We start from the raw sequence: 22414 nt of genomic DNA, 5'->3' as shown, positions 1-22414 counted from the left end.
CTTTGTATCGTCTGATTCGGTTTCAAAGTGATGAAAATTATAATGATAGATATATAATTTTAGGTTGTCTTACCTTTTAATAAAGCAGAGGCATGATTCTTACTTGTAGGCTCACTTGCATATTTTGAATTATTTAAATCTATTGTTGTCCCCCTCTTACATCTTGTTCATCCCAGGCATTTTTTTTTGTCTTGTCTTGATTGTTTATTTTAGGGAGTACAATCCCAATGATTTGTTTTGTTCAAATGATTTAGTTATCTAATGATTATAATCCACAAACATGTATGCTTTCTTCTTCTTTATGTTTTCATTTGGAAGGTTAAGTCCTTGGACAGTAGCATTCCATGGGGTTTAGATTGGTTTAGCTTGCCTAATTATGAATCAAAATCATGTTCGGATTATTTCTTCACTTCAGAAACTAATTTTCTCCCTCTGTCGTTTTGTTGTATGAACCCCCTCCGAGTCCATAATGGGTTCTTTTGGTTGCACTCCCAACTTCGAGCCATAGAGGATCAAGTCTCTCCTCGTCTTCAAGTCAGCTGGACTGCTGGCGTACAACGCAGGAGGACCATAACAGGGGCTGAATATTTATTTTACAGGCTTTGAGGAGGCTGTATACCATTTGTATACACACTATATACACTGATATACATTTGTAAAGTATGATACGTGGGTCCATAATGCCGTACAGGTGATTGATAGACTGAATAGGGGTAAATATATCAAACAAACAGTCGGATATACAATTAATAGAACCTAATGTAGCCCAATATACAGTGATATATGCATAACGTATACACAGTTTCTTTGAAGAAAATATGGGGCCGAAGCCCAAAGAAATCTGCAGCAGGCGCAGTTTTCATTTGGTAATTTTGAGAATAGGGCAGGTTTCAGGATTCAGTACTTAGGTTCAAATACTTCTTCTCTCTATTATTAACTATTTGTTATTATCGTTATATTGAATAACATTTTGATTGAATTTTTATAATTTCTTAAGGACAACCATTTGTTGCTATATTTATATAGTCAGAAATATTTATTTTACTTTTTCTTCTTCTTATTATTATTTATTTAGTTTGTTTTATCGATTTTGTCAGCACTTAGGTTTACTCTCTTAAGTTAATTCCCTCTAGATACTTCCCCTTAGAAATAATATAAAATTTGTGTATGTGTGTGTGTGTGTGTGTGTATATATATATATATGTATATGTATAAATACGTAAGTAAATCGATGTATTTTCTCATTACTTAGTTAAACTTTGGAAAAATTATTTTAAAAGGTTATTTAGTTAAATCGCTGGTCAACCGCGAGTTAGCGGGCATTCCGAGGGCCTAACACCTTCTCGGAATGTACATTGAACTTCGAACCCTTTTTCAACTTATTTTTATTTGTTCAAATCTTTTGAAAAACAATTTTAAGCTTTTTTTCTTGATTTTTACAAAAAATAAAGTGTCGACTCTGTTAATTTGGAAAGTCAATTTTTCTTAAATCATAAGATTAATTAATTTTTCAAAACTTAGTCATTTTTTATTTTAAATTTATATATTTTTGTAAAACAGAAATGACGACTCCACTGGGGATTAATTGAGTTTTAACCAAAATGATTTCACTATTTCGACTAAGTGTTATTACTAAATTGTTTATAGGTGATTAAATTGCTTAAATTATAAACTGGCATTGCATATCATGACATATTTATGATATATATTGTATAGTATATTAAAGGACGGTTTGTGAAACTGCAGCTGGATTTTTTTTGTACTCACCTTCTTTTGGAGTTAGGGGCAATGTATTGGTTCGTTATGCGTCCAATGGTCGTCGTGAATTCTAGCCCAAATTGTCCGTTTGGGTTCCCGATCTTTTAATGTCATTCCTAGTCAACTAGTGTAGAAACGAGTCAAAATCCTCAATTTAGGATCATTTGAACTAGGACGACCCAACATCCAAGGCGTCTGGGGCCCATTAGAAGTCCACTTTTTGTCTACTTGGCCCAAATTGCCAAAAATAGACAATCATGCTTATGTGATAATTGAAGAATGTATGTGTATTTTTAAAACGATTTTTTGTCTATGGAGGTGGGGGTTAACTAATATTTGTCTAGTATTTTTGCAGGATGAATCCGACACACGAGTCTTTGAAAACAAGAATGGTTACTGTCCTTGATCCCTTCCTTAAAGTATGGTGGAGGTTCATGAACAACGACGACAAAATGATCGTTCAGAAACACTTAAGTTACCTCCCGTCACGGCTAGAGATGAATGTTTGTCCTGGCCTAATTGGAACAATGGTGAAATTTTGGGATAGCAAGCATATGCTCTTTCGATTTGAGGAAGTGGAGTTGACGCCAACAATAGAAGAAGTTCTCACAAGTCACGAAAGCGTCTCCCTGTGCAACAAAAGGAAATGACATCCACATACAGATCTCCTAAATCCTATAATATGGGATTTCACAAAAATTAGAGAAAAATTGTCATTGGTTAAAACCGAGTTGATGGACAAGCTCCCAGGCCCAAATATACATTTCAGAAAACTATATTATCGGTTCGAATGTGCAAGGGCTTATGAGAAATATAAGGACGAGTTTGTTTCGAAAGAAAAATGGAAAGATACGCGTCCCCTCACATTTGCAATATGTTTACTCGGAACGATGGTTTTTCCTCAAGGGCCAAAATACACTATTCATCCTAGCGTGTTTATGGTCACTCATGTCATCTTCTATAGAGTAGAATATAAACAAATCAACAAAGTACTACACTTTAGCGCCTATAATTTTGGCCGACATCTATAGGGTTCTAGACAAATGTCAAAGGGGTGAACGCTTCTTTCAAGGGTGTAATATGATACTACAGTGGTGGATGATGCGACATTTGATCAAGACTCATATTCCAAAAGAACCAGATCCCCTAAAGCTATCAGGCGAGGTACATGGTCATGATTGGTGGTTGTGCCACAATCGTTGCAATAAGACTGGAGGAGAAAGTTATTGGTATCCGAGGCTTCGAGGGCTGAGAGAAGAAGACATACAGTGATCAATATAGAGTTCGCTGGTAACTAAGAATATGGTGGTTCGAACAGAAAAAGTCCCTTACTTGGCATTTTCTGGGTTAAGAAGGTCTAGACCATATGCTCCCGGTCGAGTTCTGAGGAAACTAAGAGGAAAACAAGAGTTCCCCCAGATCGCAAATATGAGAAAATTCGCAACTGACCATGAGAATGGACGAGTTGCATTTGCTGAAGACATAGATAGTATGTGGAGAAATCAAAGAGTGTTGGGTGAACCTGTACCAAACAAGTTTTGTACAAAATTTTCTATGGAGTACAAATAAAGGTTGAAAAAGAGTCTTGTTGGAACTATTGAGCCTGGTCCAAACGTTCCTCACATTATTCCAGATGTTGGAACCAAATAGCAAGTCCGACTTCACCAGCTTTAAGAGAAGTTTGATAATAATGAATCAGAGCATCAACGTCGTCACTCAGAAAATGCCAAAATCATAACTTAATTGAAAAAGATCTAAGAAGAGCTAGACAGTGTATGACAGAGTTAGATGATAGCATGGAACAACAAATTCAGTCGATAGAGGGGTTCAGACATCAAGAAGGAGCTCGATTGGCTAGAGACCATCTATGGGCGAATAGATATGTTATGTGGGAAGAGGTCAACATCGCCAAGAGGACTAGACTTGATGAAGGATTAGAGGAGGCTTGAATTTTATTTACCATCCCCTGCGTGGGACTACTTTATTTGTACTTTGTTTTGTAATTTATTTTAAGAACTATTTCTTTGTTTTATGTTTCTCATACATTTTGGATGTTATTAATGAAGTATTTTGGGGAGAATAAATCGGTTTGAAAAGAATATACAACCTTTAATTCGTTAGCCTACCCTTGACATAAAAGGGTCACAATCATGTTTAGGACGCGGTATATGTGTTTTAACTGTTTATCTTATATGTTTCTATGAAGGAGAATATCATAAACCTACTCCTGCCAGAAATTCCCAGAAATATACAAGTCATTATCACAAAATTGTCCTACAAACATTTTCCGAGTCTCAAGTTTCTCACTCAAGACACCTCTCATATCTCAAATCCCAAAACATTACTCTACTGTCTAAGAAAAAGAAAATTACTGCTATGGATAAGGGTAAGAATATTCAGATGGAACTCACTGGAGAAGAGTTACAAAGGCAGATAAAAAAATCACTCGAGAAATTCAAGAGGTTAGAAAAGAAGGACTCAGGGTCGAAGTTGCCACATCGGTCTACAAAGCTGCGACTTCGGCACTGGATGAGGATTTGATGTCAAAAAAGAAGAAGAAGAAAATCATTGAGGTAGAGAGAGAGGACTTAAGCAAGATGTTGAATATGCTTAAGTTAAGGATTCAGGAAAGGGAGGCAAGAGAAGTGGAGATTGATTCAGAAACCGCAAATATTTTGACTAGAAATGCGGCAATTGATGAGGAACTTATGGCGGAGATGGTAGAATTGATCACGATGAGAAAACGAATGGCAAAATTGAAGGAGAAGAACAATGTGTTCCACCATAACATGATCACAAAACATCAAAAAAATGCACGGGAAATACTCTATTCGCGAACAAGAGGCTAGTGGTGGTCCAGATGACAATCACCCTAGAACAATTGGGGAAGACGCCGACGAGGAAATCATCTAAAAAACTCCATTTCTGGGCCATCAAAGATAAGGAGATAAGTGGATCACTCTTTCGGCCTACGATCCGACGCATAGTGTGGGGGTGAGGGTTATGTCTTGGGCCCTTTTGTACGAACATATCGGATGGGTACGTCATGAAGGATCATTTTCAATCTTTCGATAAGGGAACTATTCGAAAGTATGTGCCTTCCACCCAAACAAGCGAGGATACACCATAGAGAAATGCGGGCAACTTAAGATGAGGATCTGCCACTAGATCAACATTCCGAATATCCTGCACAAGTGGGGTAATAATACCATTCTCACTTATGATTCGTCGGACCCAATTAAGCGCACTCAGTTTGTTTCTCACTATTTCACTCTGTTCAAAAAATCAATGTTGCATATCTATATGGATTTGGTCAAGATTGGGGTCTTAGCCTCCCTCCACGGTGATGACAGAGGCCTCGATCCCGTTGGGGGAGAAATCTTCAAACTTTGTGCTTACCGTGATTCTATAGATCATAACATATCAGAGTGTATTGTATTTCTCTACGACCTCGAATCCCTCGTCAACATGAGAAAGATTCGAGTTGTGTTAATTCCTCGTTACTGATGTTTCAATGATAAGAAAATGACTGAGATGTAGTCATTATTATTATGTTTAAATCTTTGTTGTCTTTCAATTTCCTTGTAATCACGATGAATGAATAAATGAAATATTATATTTTGTACTCGAACTATGTTGGGCCTGAATTTTCCTTGTGAGATACGTAGACAGCCTTCCCAGGCGCGACCCTATCTTAAAAAAATTTCATTCTCCCCCCCTTCTTGTTACGAGAAGATACGAAGGCTAGATCAATGGACGTCAAAGAGCAGCTGCGAGATGACTTTAGCTCAACGTGATTTAGCCTTTTTGAGACAATGTCAAAACCAAAACAAGCAAACTCCTGCTTGTTAAAAAATCTATTTCCGTCCTCACTCATGGGTTGAAGATATCCTCAAACAAAGAACCTTGTGTGTTTATCTGCTCTCTATGTGATATGGTGTATTTTCTATTCTTACTCTATACTGACTAATCTTCCTTTGAGTTATTGTCCTTCTCCGTTACTTCGGAACTGATCTGTGTCGATTGAAAGCTGGCAGATCATCCCTATTTCACCAAATCAAAAGGTTCCACAAATTCCTTCCCTAAATAAGATTCAGACAAAATAAAGACAGTCATGGGAGACAATGACGAAGAAATAAGTCTCATCGACGTTGTGGTGGCTCAACCCACCATAGCGGACCAGAATGAATAAATTCTGCAATTGATGCATCAAATTACAGAAATGAGAGTTGATATGCAAAGGAGACAGGATCTTCCTCTGCTAGGGTTTGCTGCTAACGATGCTGATGGGAGACCTCCAATATACTTCCAATCTTCAAATATGGATCCAGCTCAGAACCACCCATATACACCTGCTCAAAATCATCAGTTATAGATATGAATACCCAAAATACCCAATATGCTTTTGCATCCTACTAAACTCCACCTCCTCCTCAAAACAACTACCCAAAAGTGCCACCCCATCATCAAAATACCCACTATAAAACCTCTCCACCACCGCAAAATCAACACCAAAATCAAAACCAAAATATTTTCAATCCCCAAACACCCCACCAACACTTAAATCAGAATACCAATCCTCAGACTTACCCACGGAATTATGAAACCACTCAAAATGTCCAGAGTCCTTCTGTAGATCCACCCTTACCTAAAAGAACCACTTTCCAAATTCTATCCCAACCGAGCACGATGTGCATGATTCTGAGCTGGACCATTATAAGGAACAGGAAAGGGAGTAGAGGGAAAAGAGAGAGGCAAAGGTGGACATAAAAGAAGAGATCAAGAATCCATAAAAGAGCTAAAATGCGTCCTTGATATCATCGGTCTTAGTTATGAAGATTTATGTATTCATCCAAATTTGAACCTTCCAAAAGGGTTCAAAATCCCAAAATTTGATACTTTCGGAGGAGTGGGGTACCCTATTGCTCATTTGAGAGCCTACTTTTTCCAACTCGTTGAAGTTGGTAAGGATGAAGCTCTATTGATGCGGCTCTTGAGCCGAAGCTATGTGGAGAAGCTCTTGAATGGTTCATCTAGCATGAACCTATGAAATGGCCCAGCTGGAATGCATTGACCAAAGATTTTATTGAGATTTGCTTACAACGTAGAAATTGTTCCAGTTAAATACTCTTTAGAGAAGATGAAGCGAAAATCAACGGAGAGCTATAGGGAATTTTACAATAGGTGGAGAAAAGAGCGAGGGTGAGATCGCTTATGTCTGAAAAAGAAATCATTGAAGTGTTCGTGCAGGTGCAAGTGCCCGAATATTACGATAGAATCATGATGCTCATGGGAGCAAAATTTGTAAAGATAGTCAAGATTAGTGAGATTGTCGAGGACGACTTAAAATTAGAAAAGATAGCCTGTGTAGCCGCATCGCCTGGATCTTCAGGGTTGTTGAAAAATAAAAGAGAAGACGTGACTGGTGTTTCATATGAGCGCAAGAAAAATCCAAGAAGATCTTCATTCTCCCACTCCCAAGGTCATTCTCGACCTTCTCAAAACTCTTACAAGGCAAGTTAGAAAAATCATCCACCTCCAATTTATCAAAATCCATCTCCCACTTATAAAAATCTACTTCTTATTTACCAAAATCCATCTCCCACATACCAAAATCATCCTCCACTTTACCAAATTTCGTCTCCTTATTATCCAGGTGTGGCTCCCAACTGTGCTAACGTGCAGTCGAGCTATAGAGCACCCCCTACTGTTTATCAATTCCAAGCTCTACAATACAAAAATCCCCTCCGAATTACCAAGCTCCATCGCCAAACTACCAAACAAATCTATATCCCAGAAGCGACGCTCCCCGTCCAAATACTAGAAGTTATTAACAGGTGCCTCCTCCCCAACAAGGAAGTAATGATCCTTCTCAACCTAGATTCGAGAAGAAGCCTCCCAACAATTTTACCGCGCTCGCTGAAAGCCGAAAAATGTTGTACGAGTGACTGGCTGCGGCTGGATATATCCACCCAGTGGGGCCAAAACAAGTGGATACTAGTTCAATGTTCTACAGGCCTGATCAAAGGTGTGCATATAACTCCAACAATGTTGGACATAATACTGAAGATTGCACTAACCTTAAGCATAAGATTCAAGATCTAATCGGCCAAGAGGTGGTCTCTGTTCAAGCAGCCACGCCTAATGTCATCACTAACCCTTTGCCAAATTATGGAGCCGTAAATATCAACATGATAGAGACAGATGATTATTGGTGTGTGACTAAGGTGATAACTCCAGTTGTGCATGACGAACTAGAAATGGTTGTGGCCTTATTAAGCGTCAAAGAGAAAAAAAGTTTGTGATCCTAACAACTGCGAAGGTTGTTGCCTTGTTTCCATAAAAGACTCTTGCCGGTACAAAATTTGTAATTGAAACTGCTGCCGATTCAGGGTATGACTTGATCTGGGAGATGTTATACTCTTGAAGAATTGGCCCTTGGAGGACAGAAGAAGGATCAGTGTAAAAAGCCGATAACGAAAGGCAAAATTATGGAATTTAGGAAAAATATGCAGCCAAAAATTATTGAATTGTCAAACATTTAGAAAAGACTACATCCCAGATTTCCATATGGGCCCTGCTGATGATCTCTCAATTGCATAGACATGACTTAATGAAGTCTATTGATGATATGTATGTTCCTGTCGGCACAAGCAACGATAATTTGGCCGCTATGATTAACAAAGTTATCCGAGGGCGTCAGATTAGTTTCTGCGATGATGAGTTGCCTTTTGAAGTGAGGTCACACAATAAGGCAATGCACATCACTATCGTATGCTGTGAGAAGGTCGTAAATTGCATTTTCGTGGATGATGGATCTGGTATGAATATATGCCTGTTGTAGACACTGAGGTAGGTAAGGTTTGACCTTGGGAAGCCGGAACAATACCAAGTCAATGTAAGAGCCTTTGATAGGGTTCAGAGAGATACGTTTGGAGCGTTGAATTTGATCATCCAAATGAGTCCGGCAGAATATAGCATGGTTTCAAGTCTTGAACATTGGCACCAGCTATAACCTTCTTCTGGGAAGGCCTTTCATTTCTATTGCTAGAGCTGTGCCTTCTACTCTGCATCAGATGATAAAACTTATTTGGAAGAACGAAGAGCTGGTTATTCATTGCGAAGGGAGTCACTCCGGCAGACAATCACCTATTATTTATGAAGTTTCTCAAGTAACTGATTTTTACACGGTGGATGGTGTAAATGCCACCAGGGACAATTTGGCCCCACAGCCTGCAATGCCCGCCGTGTATAAGATGATCGCCACTGTGATGCTGCAGAATGAGTTCAAACCCGGTTTTTGATTGGGAAGAAATTCCCAAGGAATTATTGAGCCTATTCCAGTCCTCGTCAAAGGAGCCAGATATAGTTTGGGGTAAATCCCCACAGATGATGATATATAGGCTAAGAAGAGAAATGATAAAGCATTGGCTAAGCCTATCCCACATCTGTATCAATCATTCCCAGTCCAAAAGTATGCCGATCATGACGACCTTGGGGATGGAATCTGTGGCCTTTTCAAGGAGATCGATGTTGTTATTGAGGAAAAGGTCAAGCTAGCTGGAATCTGTGATGCTGAGCCCGGGGAGATGCTGTAGAATTGGACCCCTACGCCGATCCTTTTTCCCTGAACTCCTTGCTAGAAGGGCATCATTTATGCATATTTAAATCGGTGGTGGATTGAAAGGGGCCTGAAACCCACCATTTTGCATTTTCTTGATTACTTCAATTTTAAAATTTCCCCGTGATGTTTGAAAAAGGAAACGTGGCCCTTTGCCATAGCCAAAGTTTTCATTATTTCCAATTTGAATGAAATCCTCTTTTATTAGAAAGTTTATTTTATCTACTCATCTACTTTACTTTAGTTTATAACTTTTTTTATTTATGGTTTCAGTAACATAAGTTTAAAACTTGTCAATATCATGTCATGTCACGAGCTGAACGAACAAAATGAGGCAGGTGATGATGATGTTGATGAATACGAAGAGGAAAATTAGGCACCAAAATATGTTGCAGCAGAGTTTGTGTAGCTTGAAAATCAGCATAAGCCAAATTTAGAGGAAACTGAAGCTGTGAATTTGGGAGACCAAGAGTGCGTAAAAGAGGCCAAGATCAGTGTTCACTTGAATGAGGATCAAATAAAGGGCCTGATTCATTTACTCATAGAATACATTGATGTGTTCTTCTGGGAAGTCAACAACATGTTAGGGCTGAGTACCAATGTGGTGTCTTAGAAGTTGCCAATAAATCCAGGGTTAAGTCGGTGAAACCGAAGGCTAAAAACTTCAAGCTCGAGTTGAGTCTAAAGTTTAAAGAAGAGATCACTAAGCAGATCAAATCCAGATCAGTGGAAGTAACGCTATACCCAACTTTGTTATGGTTGCCAAAATAGAGGGGAAGATCAGAATTTGTGTCGACTACAAAGATCTCTACAAATCTATCCCCAAGGTTAATTTTCCATTGCCAAATATTCATATTTTGATTGATGACTGTGCTAAGAATGAAATGCAATCATTTGTGGACTGTTAAGCAGGTTATCATCAGATTTTGATGGAGAAGAAGATGCAGAAAAAATGACTTTCATTACACCTTGGGGTGTATATCACTACAGGGTAATGCTATTTAGACTAAAAATGTTGGCGCTACCTATATGAGGGTTATGCCGACTATATTTCAATATATGAATCATAAGGACATTGAAGTGTTTGTGGATGATGTCATAATCAAGTCCGGCGAGAGTTTGGACCACTTGACACACTTCAAGAAATTCTTTGATCATTTGCAGTGTTACAACTTGAAGTTGAATCCCTCTATATGTGCTTTTTGAGTGACAGCCGGCAAGTTATTGGGATTTATAGGCAGTAGAAGAGGTATTAAGTTTGATCCTTCCAAGATTAAGGCGATTCAAAAGTTACCTCCTCCGAAAACTAAGAAGGAGGTGATGAGTTTCTTAAGGAGGTTAAACTACATCAGTCGATTCATAGCTCAATCAACCGTGGTGTGTGAGTGTATCTTCAAGCTGCTGAAGAAAGACTCTTCAACAAAGTGGAAATAGGGGTGTCAGATTGCTTTTAATGCTATTAAGAACTGTTTTTCTGATCCACCGACATTGGTTCCTCTGCGAGAAAAGAGTCCTTTGTTGCTGTATTTGTCTGTCTTAGATAGAGAATTCACATGCATACTTGATCAACATGACGAGACATGAAAGAAGGAAAGGGATATATATTATATAAGCAAGAAGTTTACTCCATACGAGTCCCGTTACACTCTGTTGGAGAGAACGTGTTGTGATTTCACTTGGCTTGCCCAGAAGTTGAGACATTATTTGTCTTCTTATACTACATACCTCATTTCCAGAATGGATCTATTGAAGTATATTTTCCAGAAGACGATGCCGATTGGAAAGTTATCTATTGAAGTATAGTTTCCAGAATGGATCTATTGAAGTTAATTTTCCAGAAATGATGTTGAGTGAATTTGATATTGTGTATGTGATTCAGAAGGCGATAAAGGCGCAAGCCTTGAGAGATCATCGTGAAGAAAATCCTGTTGATAAAAGGTATGAACCTCTCAAGACTTATTTCCACGATAAAGAAGTATCGTTTATTGGTGAAGATATTTCTAAAATGTATCCTGGTTGGAGATTATTCTTTGATTGAGCGTCAAATCATCAAGGAAAAGGTATCGGAGCGGTCTTAGTGTCAAAATTTGGTAAACACTATCCCATGGCAGCTAAGCTCTGTTTCAGTTGCACGAACAACATGGATGAATATGAAAATTGTATTCTTGGTTTTAAAATAGCCATCGACATGATGAACAGAAGTGATTGGTTATTGGAGATTCAAATTTACTGATTCACCAGGTTCAAGGAGAGTGGACCGTGAAGAACCTGAAGATTATACCTTACGTGCAGTATGTTTAGAGGTTGTGAAAAAGATTTCATAAGATTGAGTTCAAACATACTCCCTGAATACGGAATGAGTTGGCCGATGATGTTGCCACCATCGCTTCAATGATTAAACATCCTGATACCGATTATATTGATACTCTGGATATAGATATAAAGAAACATCCAGTCCATTGTTCACATGTTGAAGTAGAACCACACGATTTTCCATGGTATTTTGATATAAGGAAGTATTTGGATTTTGGGAATTATCCTGAAGATTCTACATCCAACAAAAAGAAGTCGATACGCCGTATGAATCTCAATTTCTTTCTAAACAGAGAAGTCCTTTATAGGAGGACTCCAGATTTGGGTCTTCTAAGATTATTCAATGCTGTTAAAGTTGCTAAACTTATTAAATAGATACATGCTGGAGTTTATGGCATGCATATGAATGGGATAACTTTGGTAAGAAAGATCCTTTCAAGCCGGGTATTTCTGGATGAATTTAGATAATGATTGTTGCAAGTTTGTGCAAAAATACCATAAAATGTCAAGTGCACGGTGATTTTATCCGAGTGATACCTCACAACTTAATGCTATCAGTTCACCTTGGCCATTTTTAGCTTGGGGTATGGTTGTTATCGGTCCAACAGAGTCAGGCGCTTCTAATGGACATAGATTTATTTTGGTTGATATTGATTATTTCACCAAGTGGGTGGAAGAAACTTCTTACAAGTCGATAACAAAGAAAGTTGTAGATGATTTTATTTGCAACAATCTGATATGCAGATTTGGAGTGTCAGAATCCATCATTACTGATACTGGTACAAATCTCAACAGTAACTTGATGAGAGATATATGTGAGCAATTTAAGATCAGTCACGAAACTCAACCTCTTATCGTCTTCAAATTAACGGAGCTGTAGAGGCTGCCAATAATAGTATCAAGAAGATTCTGAAGAAGATGATTGACAATCACCGAGGTTTGCATGAGATGCTGCCATATGCTTTGTTGGATTATTGAACGACTTTCAGAACATCGCTTGGATCTACCCGATACTTGCTAGTAAATGGATAGAAGCAGTCATACCTGTTGATGTCGAAATACTGTCTTTCAGAATCATCCAAGAAGTTGAGTTAAGTAATGTAGAATGGGTCAGCAAGCGGATTGATCAACTAAATTTGATTGATAAAAAAAGAATGGTTGCTGTTTGTCATGGTCAACTAGATGGAGAATGATTTGCGCTTTCCATAAGAGAGTAGGAGCTAGAATTTTTGAAATTGGTCAGTTAGTCCTTAAGCCCATTTTTCTTCATCAGGACGAGTACAAGGTAAAATTTGCACCAAATTGGCAAGGAACCTACACGGTTTGCAAAGTATTATCTATAAGTGCTTGGTCAGGTCGGAGATGGATGACACCGCATGGACGAAACTAATCAACTCAGATGTTGTCAAGAGATACTACGTGTAAAGCTTCGGTTTGCATTTCTATTATTTCTTGTAATCATTGTGTTTGCTTGTATTTGTTTTGCTTAAATTTTATCCCTCTTTGTAATGAACTATGTCTGACCAGAATATAAAGAATGAGATACGTAGGCGGCCTATGTCGTCCTCGATAACCCCATTTATCTCTTTTAATATTTTTTTGTATTTGAACTACGTTCGACCTGAATTCTCAAGTATGAGATACGTAGGCGGCCTATATCAGCCATGGTCGGTTTTATTTGTAATTTCTTATTGTTAACCTTCAAGAGAAACTACGTTTGACCTGATTCCTGCCTCAACGGGATACGTTGGCTCCAGAAGGGATCGATCATATATCCCGTAAGGTTTCTATTTCTCTTCACAATAGAAACTAGGACAGAATTTTTGAAAGGTACACAAAAATTGTCAAAAAGAACATTCTTCGCAAAAAGCCAATACTGAAGATATGTCAAGATTTGCAACGGGGACAACGTTTTTAAAAGGATCTCAAAAATTCCGTGATTTGATCACCAATAGTCAAAAATAAATTTGAGACATGTAACTGGGACAGAAATTTTGAGGATGGCCTCAAAATTTCAACAAAGGTTTATCGACAGTCTAGAGTGTCTTTGAAAAATCCCCAGCCAATAATCAGGTTTACCTCCAAGCATCAAGTTCAAAGAAGTTCTCTAAGCCTGACGTGACATGACACTTGGCAGTGACCCTTTTCTAAATATTACTTCTCTAAAATTTATTTTCCCTAAAGATTTTTCTTTTATGTTACATTTTTTTTGGCATAAAATATTTTATCTTGTCTATCAAGAGTTGGGAGATTAGGAAGATCAACTGGAGATAGCACGACAAGGATGCAGCGACTGAAGAAATTGTCACGGATCAGTTTGTTTTAAAACTAACCATTTTTCTATTGACGCAGGTTTATAGCTTTACTTCGATATCAACAAATTCCTTCGATCGATGAATATGGAGAAGTCGAGGGGAGGAGGAAGCTCTCTAAAAATTTAACAGAGTTTCTATAGACGCAGGAACTATTATATACTGCTTATACCGGAGACTTGGAAGCATGAACGATTTATTTCAATCATACTCCAACAATATAAAGTATATAAAGAACGTCCAACTAGATTCATGATTGATTCAAGTAAAATATCAAGAAAGAGTTTACGGTTTCCGTAGAGGATGTCATTTCCATCATAATGACAATAATTTAATTGTCATTTTCAATTGAGACGATATAATTATCCAGAAGGCACCTAGAAGATCACTATGTTGCTTGATTTAAGCACTATAGCATCAAGACTTAATATATACGCATCGCACGAAGATATTCATGCCCTGCAAAATATCATGCAACACGAGTCAATATTCATGCATCGCGGAAGATCATACATCGCGAGAAGAGACTCATGCCTCACAGAAGATCATGCTTCGCGAGAAGAAGTCCATGCCTCCCAGAAGTTCATGCATTGCGAGTCAATATCCATGCACCGCGAAAGATCCATGCATCGCGAATCAATATTCATGCATCGCGAAAGATCATGCATCGCAAGAAGAGATTCATGCCTCGCAGAAGATCATGCACCGCGAGAAGAAAATCATGCCTCGCAGAAGATCATGGATCGTGAGTTGATATTCATGCCCCGCAGAAGATCATGCATCACGAGTCAATATTCATGTATCACGGATGATCATGAATCACGGAATATCATGAATGACGATTCAATATTCATGCATCGCGGAAGATCATGCATCAAAAATTAATATTTATGCATCGTGAGAAAATATTCATGCCTTGTAGAAAATTATGCATCGTGAGAAGATATTCATGCCTCATAGAAATTATGCATCGCAACAAGATATTCGTGCCTCACAAGAATTTATGCATCGTGAGAAGATGTTCATGCCGCGTAGAACATCATGCATCGCAAGTTAATATTCATGCATTGTGAAAGAGCATGCATCGCGATTTAATATTCACGCATCATAGGAAGATAACCATACCCCGCAAAAAATCATGCATTGAAGGAAGATATTGATGCCCAGCAAGAAATCATGCTGTCAGATAAAGAAATGGTGCATCTCAAGAGAAATATTTACCCATCAACATCGATTACATTCTTTTATTTTTTACGAAAGTAAACACCAAGAGAGCATCAAAGACGACTAAGAGAAAAATCAGCACACTGTATCAACATTCATTTATGTTGACATCAAATAAAGAATACATTGAAGATTACATTGCAAACATAAGTCATAAATTTTATTTGATTTACTTCAAACCCAAGCGAGTTGATATTAAATGTCGAGGAGAAAAATGAAGTCAACATGGTAAAGGACACTGTCTCCCATTTAAATTGCTTTTTTTATGCTAATGAGCTTTATATCAGTGTTTGTCGAGAGCATCCGAAATGATGAATTCTCCAAGAAAGAACCACAGATGCGGACGACATCAAAAAGGATGCAGCACAACGTGCAGCAAACTGGGACATAGTCTAAAGAGGATTGTCAAACTCCTAGGACACGAGCAGAGGACCGACTTCCACCACAATCAAACAACACACCTATCAAAAGGCATGTGGATTTTTTCTTTGATTTTTATTAGTTTTGGTTCGCATCTGGAATTTTGATATCTATCGGAAGCAAATTTCCAATCTGAGTGACAATGCGCCAAGAGCTTTGGAAATTATGTCCGTGTAAGTTCTTACCTATGGATGTGAAGAGCTCCACCTTCATGGTTAAGAGGTTGACAACCTTTTTTTCATACTCAATTTAATTTATCACTTGTTCAAAACCAAAGGTTATCTAGCATAATAGATTTCCTTTTCGACCGATTGAGTCAAACTACAAGCAGTCTGATTCCTAAAGTACAAGGATATGTAGGCGGGCTCACGTTGAAAACATGGTTGTATTTTTACATTCGCCCTTAAATCCTACTCCCGAGCATTTTGGTCCCTTCATAATTTGGTATTGACATGACCTTCGAATCCTTTCAAAATCGTGCGTTAAATACAGTGTATCAAACTACAAGGGTCTTGAATTCTCATATAGTCTGAGATATGTAAAAAACCCATGTTCGGAGTTCGGCCATAATTCCTAAAGTCCGAACCATATCCCTTTCATAGAAACGAGTATGTGGTTGGTCAAAATTGGCTTGATCAATTTCATTTTCCTCAAATTTCTTGTATTAATCCAAGTAAAATGAGGGACGGTTGTTGACACCCAATTTGACCCCTCCCCCGTGATGATTAATTCTCGAGCTTCCTGAATTTCAGCGACTTGAAATAATTGGCTTTACAAATTTTAAAAAGACTACTTCATTTAAGCATCTTACTATTTAGTTTAGTTATATAATATTTTTGTATTTCGAATTAATTAGTTTATAACTAAGTTGATTATTTATGAGTATGGTATTTGTTTCATTTTGCTGAGATTAAAGAATTGCTAAATTAATTATTTTAACTTCTCCCCATTTGAAATCTAGCCGGATTCTACTTAATTCGTTTTAGGTCATTTGTTAATTAAAATATTCAAAGAAGCCCATTCCCAGCAATACCCACTTCAACTCAATCCTAGCAAATACCAAACCTAATATCCATGTTTTAATTTTCAGCCAAACACTTAAAGCCCACTTTTGTTTCATCCCATTCAGTACCAACCTTCGATCCAACCCATCCCAAAATAGCTCCGACCCGCTCCCGTCATCTTCCTCACAGTGGAAAACCTACGCGACAAAAGCAACCAGACCCCCCTTTTGTCCATCCTCTTCATGGAATGAAGTTATACAATGAGAATCAGTCGCGTGAGTGACACCCACGCGTTACAGGCACAACTTTGCAAATCTTTGTCCCTTACGCAACGTCCCTTTCTCTTCTGTCCTCACAGCAGCAGAACAGGGCACGCGAAGTCTTTCTTGGGACTTTGAGATTGATCCACATTGCCTCAAGTACGATTGAGCCAATCAAATCCGTTCATCGCCTTTCCTCTTCTAGTTTGAAGTTGGACTCTCAGAAAAGTTTGTTCATCCTAAAAGGGAAAGGGATTTGAATTTTTGATTAGTTTATGGGATTCTCGATTTTGCCCCTGAATTTCTCGAAGATTCACCATTTTATCCTTCAAATCTGTGACCGAATTCCCCTGCTATTTAACATCTCTTCTGGCTCATTCAATTTTTTTAGGGATCGGCATAATGGAGTTGAAAACTTTCAAGTTGGAAACAACTTACCTTGTGAGGAAAATATTAAAAAGTGGGAGAAAAATTGAAACTATTGGGAAGAAAATACTAGATGAAGTAGCTAAACTTTGGTCAAATTTACGAAGGATAGGATAGTTAAGATGGTGGTTGGTTTGAACCTTGCCATACCCATAAGAGCTTTCGAAGTTGAGGCAAGTGGCAAATGGTGAAATCGCTCTTCCTTATCGTCTCTTTCCATGTCTCGCTACACTTCGAAAGGTAATACTCTTTTCGTTTCAAGCATTTTTATTCCGGATGTGTTACTCTTGATTATGTGAGCTACCTATGTTATTGTTTTGGATTCTTTGTTAACTGCAAATCAATGATGAAACCTGTTTGTTAGCATTTGAGTTTGTGTATTTTCGTTCTCATGGATAATTTGATGTTCTCCTTGATCCCCTTAAGACATACTATAAAAATCATGATTCATATCATGGAGCTCAAACTCGCTTACTATAGGTAATTTCGATTTTTATCTGTTGCGCACCTTGTTGTTTTTTATCATGAGTAAATGAAGTTAGCTATGTCCTAGTCCTTTAAATGCTAATGGTAAAGGCTGTGATGCTCCATATTCTTTGGTTCACCGTTCCCTAATGGGTGTCTTAAACCATCATTTGGCTTAAATTGTAACTTCCTCAACATGTTTAGTTTGAATTTCCTCTGCACCTTAACACATCATGATATTATATATCCCTTTTTTCCAACCTTTTCGTAGCGTCTGATTTCGTTTTTAAGTGATGACGATAATAATGATAGATATATAATTTTAGGTTGTCTTACGTTTTAATAAAGCAGCGGCATGATTCTTACTCGCAGCCTCAGCTTGCATGTTTTAAATTATTTAAATCTATTGTGGTCCCTCTCTTACATCTGGTTCATCCCAAGCATTCCTTTTTTTTGGTCATGTCTTGCTTGTTCATTTCACCTAGAGTACATTCCCAGTGATTTTTTGGTTCAAATGATTTAGTTGTCTATTGATGATAATCCACAGACATGTATGTTTTCTTCTGCTTTATGTTTTCATTTGGAAGGTTAAGTCCTTTGACAGTAGCATTCCATGGTGTTAAGATTTGTTTAGCTTGCCTATTCATGAATCAAAATCATGTTCATACTATTTCTTTACTTCGGATATTAATTCTCGCCCTTTGTCATTTTGTTGTATGAATCCCCTCTGAGTCCATAATGGGTTCTTTGCGTTACACTCCCAAATTTGAGCCATAGTGGCTCGAGTGTTTCCTGGTCTTTAAGTCAGCTGAACTGCTGGTGTATAGAGCAGAAGGACCATAACAGGGGCTGAATATTTATTTTACAGGTTTTTAGGAGGCTATATACCAATTGTATACACACTATATACACTGATATATATTTGTAAAATGATATGTGGGTCCAAAAATCAGTAAAAGTGCTTTAGAGGATGAATCGGGGCGTCTATGTCGAATATACAGTCCGACATACAATTAATAGGACTAAATGCAGTCCCATTCACATTGGTATATGCAACACATATTCACAGTTTCTTTGTATAAAAAATGGGGTCAAAGCCCAAAGAAATCTGCAGCAGGCCCAATTTTCTTTGGGTCATTTTTAGAATAGGGCAGGTTTCCAGATTCAGTACATGGGCTTGGCCCAAGTTCAAATAATTCTTCTCTCTATTATTAACTATTTGTTATTATCGTTATATTGACTAACATTTTGGTTGAATTTTAATAATTTTCTAAGGACAACCATTTCTTGCTATATTTATATAGACATAAATATTTATTTTGCTTTTTCTTCTTCTTCTTCTTCTTCTTATTTATTTAGTTAATTTTATCGATTTTGTCAAAACATAGGTTTATTCCCTTAAGTTAATCCCCTCTAGATAGTTCCTATATATATATACATGCATATTAATAATAAGTAAGTAAATAAATAAATTTTCTCATTAATTAGTTTAAATTTTGAAAAATTATTTTGAAATGTAATTTAGTCAAATTGTGGTCAACTGCGAGTTAGCTAGCATTCCAAGGGACTAACACCTTCTAGGAATGTACATTGAACTTCGAACTCTTTTTAAACTGATTTTTATTTGTTTAAATCTTTTGAAAAACAATTTTAAATTTTTTTCTTGATTTTTACCAAAAAAAACGAGTGGTGACTCTGTTAATTTAGGAAGTTAATTTTTCTTAAATCATAATATTAATTATTTTTTTCAAATTTAGTCATTTTCTAATTTAATTTTATATATTTTTTAAAAAAACAAAAATGGTGAATCCGCCGGAGATTAATTAAGTTCTAACCAAAATGATTTGACTATTTGGACTAAGTATTATTATTGAATTGTTTATATGTGATTAAATTACTGAAATTATAAATTGGCATTGAATATAATAATAGCATATTTCTGATATATATATATATATACACACACACACACACACTGTATAGTATATTAAAGGACGGTTTCCGAAACCGCAACCAGACTTTTTTATATTCACCTTCTTTTGGAGTAAGCGACAATATATTGGTTTCTTATGCGTCCAATGGTTGTCGCGAGTTCTAGACCAAATTGTCCGTTTACGTTCCCGGTCTTTTCAAAAACCACTCCTAGTCAACTAGCGTAGAGACGAGACAAAATCTCCAATTTAGGAGCATTTGAACTGAGACGACCCAACACCCAAGGCGTGAAGAGCCGATTAGAAGTCCACACTTTGTCTACTTGGAAAAAATTGCCAAAAATAGACAATCATGCTTATGTGATAATTGAAGAATGTATGTGTGTTTTAAAATGATTTGTTGTCTACTGGGGTGGGGGTTAACTAATCTTAGTCTACTATTTTTGCAGGAGTTTGACACACGAATCTTTTAAAAAACGAACAGTTATTGTCCTCGATCCCTTCCTCAAACTATGGTGGAGGTTCATGAACAACGACGATAAAATGACCGTTTAGAAACACATAAGTTACCTCCCGTCACTGCTAGAGATGAATGATTGGCCTGGCCTAATTGGAACAATGGTGAAATTCTGTGATATCGAGCATATGGTCCTTCGATTTGAGGAAGTGGAGTTTACTCTAACAAAAGAAGAAGTCCTCAGGAGTTATGAAAGTGTCTCCATGTGCAACAAAAGGAAACGACATCCAGATACAGATCTCCCACATCCTATAATATGGGATTTCGCCAAAATTAGAGAAAAACTGTCATAGGTTAAAACCTAGTGGATGAACAAGCTTCCTGGACCAAATATACCTTTCAGAAAACTATATTATTGGTTTGGACGTGCAAGAATGTATGAGATACATAAAGACGAGTTCATTTAAAAAGAAAAAATGAAAGAGACGCATCCCCTCGCATTTGCAATATGTTTACTCGGAACAATGGTTTTGCCTCAATGGAAAAAATATACTATCCATCCTGGCGTGTTTATGGTCACTCATGTCATCTTCTATGGAGTAGACTATAAATCATCAATAAACTACTACACTTTAGCGCCTATGATTTTGTCCGACATCTATAGGGCTTTAGACAAATGTGAAAGTGGAGAACGCTTCTTTCAAGGGTGTAATCTGATACTACAGTGGTGGATGATGCGACATTTGATCAAGACTCATAATTCAAAAGAACCAGATCCCCTAAAGTGATCTCTCGAGCTACATGTTCACGATTGGTGGTTGTACCATAATTGTTGCAATAAGACTAGAGGAGAAAGTTTTTGGTATCCGAGGCTTCGAGGGTTGAGTGAAGAAGACGTACAGTAGTCAATAGACAGTTTAGTGGTAACTAAGAATATGGTGGTCCGAACAGAAAAAGTCCCTTACTTGGTATTTGCTAGGCTAAGAGGGACTAGAACATATGCTCCCGGTCGAGTCCTAAGGCAACTAGGAGAAAAACAAGAGTTGTCGCAGATCGCAGATATGAAGATATTTGCAACTGACCACGAAAATGGATGAGTTATATTTGCTGAAGACATACATAGAATGTGGAGATCTCAAGTAGTGTTGGGCGAACCTGTACCAAAGAGATTTCGTCCAGAATGTTCTAGGGAGCACAAAGAATGGTTGAAAAAGCTTTTCGGTGGAACTATTGAGCCTGGTCCAAACGTTCCTCACATTATTATAGATATTGTAGCGAAATATCAAGTCCGAATTCACCGACTTTAATATAAGTTTGATAAGAATGAATTAGAGCATAAACGTCGTCACTCAGAAGACACCAAAGTCATAGCTCAATTGAAACAAGAACAATGAAGAGACAAACAGTGTATGAAAGAGTTAGATGATAGCATGGAACAACAGATTCAATCCATAGAGGGGTTCTGGCATAAAGAAGGATCTCGATTGGCGAGAGACCATCTATGGGCGAACAAATATGCTATGCGGTAAGAGGTCAACATCGCCAAGAGGACCAGAGTTGACGAAAGATCATAGGAGGCTTGAATTTTATTTACTATCCCCTACGTGGGACTGCTTTATTTGTACTTTGTTTTTTATTTTATTTTCAGAACTATTTCTTTGTTTTATGTTTATCAGACATTTGGATTTTTTTAATGAAGTATTTTAGGGATAATAAATCGGGTTTAAAAATCATATACATCCTTCAATTCGTTAGGTTTACCCTTGGCACAAAAGGTTCACGAGAATGTTTAGGACGCGATATATGTGTTTTAACTATTTATGTGATATTTTTCTATGAATGAGGATATCGTAAATCCACTCCTACCAGAAATTCCCTGAAATATACAAGTCATTATCACAAAAAATTTCCGACCAAATTTTTCCGAGTCTTAAGTTTCTCCCTCAAAGACACCTCTCATATCACAAATCCTAAAACATTACTCTACTGTCTAAGGAAAAAAAATCACTACTCTGAATAAAAGTAAGAATATCCAGATGGAACTCACTTGAGAAGAGTTACAAAGAAAGATTGAACAAATCACTCGAGCAATTCAAGAGGTTAGAGAAGAAGGAATCACGATCAAAATTGTCATATCGGTCTACAAAACTGCGACTGTGGCACCGGATGAGGATTTGATGTTAAAAAAAGCATTAAGGCAGACAGAGAGGACTTAAGCAAGAA

At 37.4% G+C, this 22414-nt stretch overlaps 1 long non-coding RNA gene across 1 annotated transcript; it reads left to right on the top strand.

Annotated features, from left to right (window-relative positions):
• The first annotated feature begins 16615 nt into the window (after nt 1-16615).
• On the top strand, nt 16616-21920 carry LOC138348252 (uncharacterized). The gene is made up of 2 exons (XR_011220546.1): nt 16616-17578; nt 20184-21920. It is a non-coding gene; the product is annotated as an uncharacterized lncRNA (long non-coding RNA).
• The last annotated feature ends 494 nt before the right edge of the window (nt 21921-22414 follow it).

This window comes from Solanum lycopersicum, chromosome 1 (assembly GCF_036512215.1).
Source record: "Solanum lycopersicum chromosome 1, SLM_r2.1".
Lineage (NCBI taxonomy): Eukaryota > Viridiplantae > Streptophyta > Magnoliopsida > Solanales > Solanaceae > Solanum > Solanum lycopersicum.
The sequence above is the reverse complement of the archived record's forward strand: the minus strand, read 5'-3'. Positions and strand labels throughout refer to the sequence as shown.